The sequence below is a fragment of the Chiloscyllium plagiosum genome, chromosome 5 (genome assembly GCF_004010195.1).
Source record: "Chiloscyllium plagiosum isolate BGI_BamShark_2017 chromosome 5, ASM401019v2, whole genome shotgun sequence".
NCBI classification, from domain to species: domain Eukaryota; kingdom Metazoa; phylum Chordata; class Chondrichthyes; order Orectolobiformes; family Hemiscylliidae; genus Chiloscyllium; species Chiloscyllium plagiosum.
This window is the reverse complement of record NC_057714.1, coordinates 10,738,092-10,743,852: the sequence shown is the minus strand read 5'-3', so window position 1 is coordinate 10,743,852 and position 5,761 is coordinate 10,738,092. Positions and strand designations below refer to the sequence as shown.

Here is a 5,761-nt window from a genome sequence, read left to right as displayed (position 1 = left end):
GGAAACATGTTTCTGCTGATGGGTGAGTGCCGAACCAGAGGACACAGCTTAAAAATACGGGGTAGACCATTTAGGACAGAGATGAGGAGAAACTTCTTCACCCAGAGAGTGGTGGCTGTGTGGAATGCTCTGCCCCAGAGGGCAGTGGAGGCCCAGTCCCTGGATTCATCTAAGAAAGAGTTGGATAGAGCTCTCAAGGATTGTGGAATCAAGGGTCATGGAGATAAGGCAGGAACAGGATACTGATTTAGGATGATCAGCCATGATCATATTGAATGGTGGTGCAGGCTTGAAGGGCAGAATGGCCTACTCCTGCCCCTATTGTCTATTGTTCTGTGTGGAGTTTACACATTCTCCCTGTGTCTGCGTGGGTTTTCTCTGGGTGCTCTGGCTTCCTCCCACAGTCCAAAGATGTGCAGGTCAGGTGAGTTGGCCATGAGAAATTGCCCGTAGTATTTGGTGCATTAGTCAGAGGGAAATGGGACAGGGTGGGTACTCTTCGGAGGGTCAGTGTGGACTTGTTGGGCCTGTTTCCACACTGTAGGGAATCTAATCTAATCTACAGAATGCTGGCAGGGCCTTAAGGCCTTTGCTGTATCCAGTGCCTTCACCATGTGGACTAAATCAAATTGGGTAAACACTGATTTCTGTGATACTGGGGATCTTTGGAGGAAGCCAAGATGGATCATCCACCTGGCACTTCTGGCTGGAGATTGTTGTGAATGCTTCAGCCTCATCTTTTGCACTGACATGCTGTTGAGGATTGGATGGTTTGCGGAGTCTACCCCTTCAGTAATTTGTTTAATTGCCAATCAGCAGCAAGTTTTGTTGTCATGCTTAACGTGATGTCGTAAGACTTCATGGAGTCCAGAGTCAATGTTGAGAACTCCCACTCATACTGGTAGCCTGGTACACTCCTTCACTCCCAACACGTGCACACAATCAAGCCCAACCCCCATCACCACCAATGGCACCTTCCACTGCAATCACAGAAGGTGTAACCCTTCTTCCCTCCTCATTATCCAAGGGCCCAAACACATTTTCCAGCTACACTTCACTCAATCTATTCAACTGCATTTGCTACTCACAAGGTGGTTTCCTCTACATTGGAGTGACTACTTTGCAGAACACGTATATTCTATATTCTGTCCAAAATAAGACCCTGAACTTCCAGTTGCCTGACATTTCAACACACCACCATGTTCCATGGCCAACATCTCTGTTTCAGGCTTGCTGTAGTGCTCCAGGGAAGTCCAGTGCAAGCTGCAAGAACAGCACCTCATTTTCCACTTGAGAACTCTACGACTTCTGGACTCAATATCGAGTTCAACAACTTTAGGACATCAGGCACCTTCTCCCTTGCCCTTACTGCAACCCTAACACACTAGGCCTTGTTATCACATGGTCTGCTATTTCACACAACTCAGCCCCCAGTAGTAGCTATTCATCCTCCTACACTGATTGTTATACACTCTTTTGTCTGTCCAACTGATCTTCTCTCTCTTTGGCTCTATTTTCACCCATCCTTTACACCTTACCCCTCCTCCCACTCTACCTTCTGCATAAAAACACATTTTTTTCCTCACTATCATCAGTTCAGAGGAAGGGTCTCTGGACCCAAGACATTCACTCTGATTTCTCTTAACAGATGCTGCCAGACCACTGTGTTTTTCCAGCAGTTTCGATTGTTGTTCTCTCCTGATTGTCTATGTTAGTGCCACCAGGTCTTCAGGGATGGTGTTGGCGTTGGTCTGGAATGTTTTGTGCCAGGTATAATTCTGTAAGTATGCCTCTTCCAGACTGTTGCTTGACTAGTCTGTAAGGTGGGTCTCCCAATTTTGGCACCAAATCCAGGGGCTAGTAAGGAGAACTTTGCAGGTTCAACAGAGCTGTGTTTGCATTTGTCGTTTCTGGTGACAGTTGATCAGTTTTTATTTTTGTTTTTTCCTTCATAGAGTCATAGAGATGGAGAGCACAGAAACAGACCCTTCGGTCCAACCCGTCCATGCCGACCAGATATCCCAACCCAATCTAGTTCCATCTGCCAGCATCCAGCCCATATCCCTCCAAACCCTTCCTGTTCATATACTCATCCAAATGTCTTTTAAATGCTGTAATTGTACCTGCCTCCACCACTTCCTCTGGCAGCTCATTCCATATACGTACTACCCTCTCCGTGAAAAAGTTGCCCCTTAGGTCTCTTTTATATCTTTCCCCTCTCAACCTAAACCTATGTCCTCTAGTTCTGGACTCCCCCACCCCAGGGAAAAGACTTTGTCTATGTAACTTATCCATGCCTCTCATGATTTGTAAACCTCTACAAGGTCACCCCAAACAGTCCCAGCCTGTTCATCCTCTCCCTATAGCTTTCCAATAGGAAGGAGACCAGAATTGCAGACAATATGCCAACAGTGGCCTTACCAATGTCCTGTACAGCCGCAACATGACCTCCAACTCCTGTACTCAATACTCTGACCAAAAAAAGAAAGCATACCAAACACCTTCTTCACTATCCTATCTACCTGTGACCCCACTTTCAAAGATCTATGAAACTGCACTCCAAGATCTCTTTGTTCAGCAACACTCCCTTGGACCTTACCATTAAGTATATAAGACCTGCTCAGATTTGCTTTCCCAAAATGCAGCACCTCGCATTTATCTGAATTAAATTCCATCTGCCATTTCTCAGCCCATTGGCCCATCTGGTCAAGATCCTGTTGTAATCTGAGGTAACCCTCTTCGCTGTTCACGACACCTCCAATTTTGGTGTCATCTGCAAACTTACTAACTGTACATCTTATGCTCACATCCAAATCATTTATGTAAATGACAAAAATTAGTAGACCCAGCACCAGTCCTTGGGGCACTCCACTCGTCACAGGCCTCCAGTCTAAAAAACAACCCTCCACAACCACCCTCTGTCTTCTACCTTTGAGCCAGTTCTGTATCCAAATGGCTAGTTCTCCCTGTATTCCGTGAGATCTAACCTTGCCAACCAGTCTCCTATGGGGAACCTTGCCGAATGCCTTACTGAAGTCCATATAGATCACATCTACTACTCTGCTCTTATCAATCCTCTTTGTTACTTCTTCAAAAAACTCAATCAAGTTTCTGAGACATGATCTCCCATGCATAACTGAGTGGTTTCCTCAGCCATTTCAGAGACACATAGGTGGGTCTGAAGTCACACGTAGGCGGCACAGTGGCACAGTGGTTAGCACTGCTGCCTCGCAGCGCCAGAGACCCGGGTTCAATTCCCGCCTCAGGCGACTGACTGTGTGGAGTTTGCACGTTCTCCCCGTGTCTGCGTGGGTTTCCTCCGGGTGCTCCGGTTTCCTCCCACACTCCAAAGATGTGCAAGTTAGGTGAATTGGCCATGCTAAATTGCCCGTAGTGTTAGGTAAAGGGGTAAATGTAGGGGTATGGGTGGGTTGCGCTTCGGCGGGTCGGTGTGGACTTGTTGGGCCGAAGGGCCTGTTTCCACACTGTAAGTAATCTAATCTAATCTAGGCAGTTTGTTGGTATCAGGTAATGAGTTTGTTTAAAGTCCACATAGTTTGGCCACACACGTAGTAACCATTTCACATCAGCAACTTGTGGGTCTTTGTACTTCCTGAACTATTACGGCGTTGGGAATCATTTACATTTGAATTGTTGTTTCTTTAACTTTGGGAGTAAACCGATTAGATATTTAAAAATAACGAGAGCTCCCTCCACAGTTGTGGCAATGTACTTTAGCTTTTAAAGTCACAATGTCCATGTTACACAGCAACTTGAATGATTAAATGTCGGTAACTTCCCTCAAGCCTGGATCTACATTTCTGGAGTTTCGATTGATCAGGTCTCTTCAAACATCTCGCTACTTGTTTATCTTTGGAATCCAATTCTCCTGAAATGTTTGTTTCTAAATCACAATGAGCAGCATCTGAAATTAAAATAAATCCTCCCAAATCTCTGAACAACTGCCCAACTCTTTAAATCCTTCAACTTTGCGACATTTTTAACCCCAAAGTCTGTCCAACCAATGCAGAATTCGTTACAATTACTCCAACATTTAAACACATTCATTTGTTTCACACAGAGGTGGAAAAGCCGAGCATGTGCTTTGAAAATAAATGAAAATAGACAAATCAATCGTGACAGCCGAAGCAGCAAACTGCTTTAAAACCACATCCACAATGTCCCAGAAAGGGAACACACTTGGAAGTGACAGACGATGACACGCAAAACACAAAACTACAGAAGCTGCTTCTCGCTCTAAATGATTTTAACGGAGTGTTAGAGATTCAGCAGCAGCATGTAACAGTCCGTCTCTGGCGCGTATTCACCGAGAGTAATTGATTTCTCTCTGCTCCTGTAACTTGTCTTTACAACTACCTGGGATTCAGTCACATCATGCATGTCTTGCCCTGAACTCGTCTTTCGACTGCAGACCCCGGGAGGTGGTCTCTTTCTCTCTCTCTCTCCTGCTCTATTTGAATATTTTCTCATTCAGCTCCCTCCTTTCATCGATCTTGCAGCACTTCAGGAACCTCACTTTGCCAGCTCATTGATCTGTTCGACAGTTCTGAATTGCGCCTCGTTTATCCCTTCCTTTCTGGAACAGATCCTCCTCAAAGAGACAAAAATCGACACAGAAACACACAAACTAATCTTCCTCTTTTGCCTTTTCCAAAGTACTGAGACAGCCGCGGTAGTTGCATGAAGATAATTTCTCCCAGTCTTTGCCAGACTCCTGTGTGAGTTTGTTTTGGCTCCTCTTCACCCGCTCCCCTCCCCAGATCTGTTGCTTTTCTCACAGGACCCTGAGATTCCAAATCGTTTTCTTCGTTTTATCTATTAAAGTTATTCTTTAATCCACCCTGAAATGTAGTTACTCAGACCTTGGCTCTCCAACTAAAGGTGTCATCTTAGACATGGCTCTCATTTCGCTCCTTAACCACCACCCCAAAAATGTCCTTCACCTCCGGCTCTGTCCCACGACGATTCTCGATCCTCTTAGGTTCCTTTTAAATCTTTCCCCTTCCACCTTCAACCTGTATCCTCTAGTTTTAGACTCCCCTACCCTGGGAAAGATTCATCTTGTTCATGTCCCTCATGATTTTCTAAACCTCAATAAGGTCAAGGCTCAGCCACCGATGCTCCAGGGAAAATAGCCTCAGCCTGTTCAGCTCCTCCCTATAGCTCAAACCCTCCAACACTGGCAACATCCTGGTAAATCTTTTCTGAACCCTTTCAAGTTTCACAACATCCTTACTATAGCAAGGAAAATAGAATTGAACACAGTATTCCAAAAGTGACCTATCCAATGTCCTGTAGAGCTGCAACATGACCTCTCAATTTCTATACTCAGAGCCCTAGTCAATAAAGGCAAGCATGCCAAGCGCCCTCTTCACTATTTGCTCTGCCTGCAACTCTACTTTCAAAGAAATATGAGCCTGCACTCCAAGGTTTCTTTGTTGAGCTTATCACTACATGTATAAGCCCTGTACTGATTGCATTTCCAAAATGCAACACCTCATATTTATTTAAATTAAATTCCATATGCCACTCCTTGGCTGATCAGCCTATCTGATCAAGGTCCTATTGTACTCTGAGGTAATCTTCTTTGCTGCCCACTACACCATAAATTTTGGTGTCATCTGCAAATGTAGATGTACCTACTAGAGAAGGTGCAAAACTTGACTTAGTGTTGGGAAGTAAGGCAGAGCAGGTGACTGAGGTGTAAGTGGGGGAGCACTTTGGGGCCAGCGACCATAAT

The 5,761-nt window shown here is 45.1% G+C and overlaps 1 protein-coding gene across 3 annotated transcripts in view; it reads right to left on the bottom strand.

Moving 5' to 3' along the window:
• LOC122549714 (antizyme inhibitor 2-like) overlaps window positions 1-5,002 on the bottom strand; it is a 70,620-nt gene extending 65,618 nt beyond the window's left edge. Inside the window, exon 1 of one of the 3 annotated variants that reach the window (XM_043689597.1) lies at window positions 4,965-5,002. The gene's annotated coding sequence lies outside the window, so the exon portion shown is untranslated. Of the gene's footprint in view, window positions 1-4,377; window positions 4,504-4,883; window positions 4,941-4,964 lie in introns of those variants that run through there. The other 2 variants (XM_043689599.1, XM_043689598.1) reach the window with 2 other exon arrangements.
• Window positions 5,003-5,761: the final 759 nt, after the last annotated feature.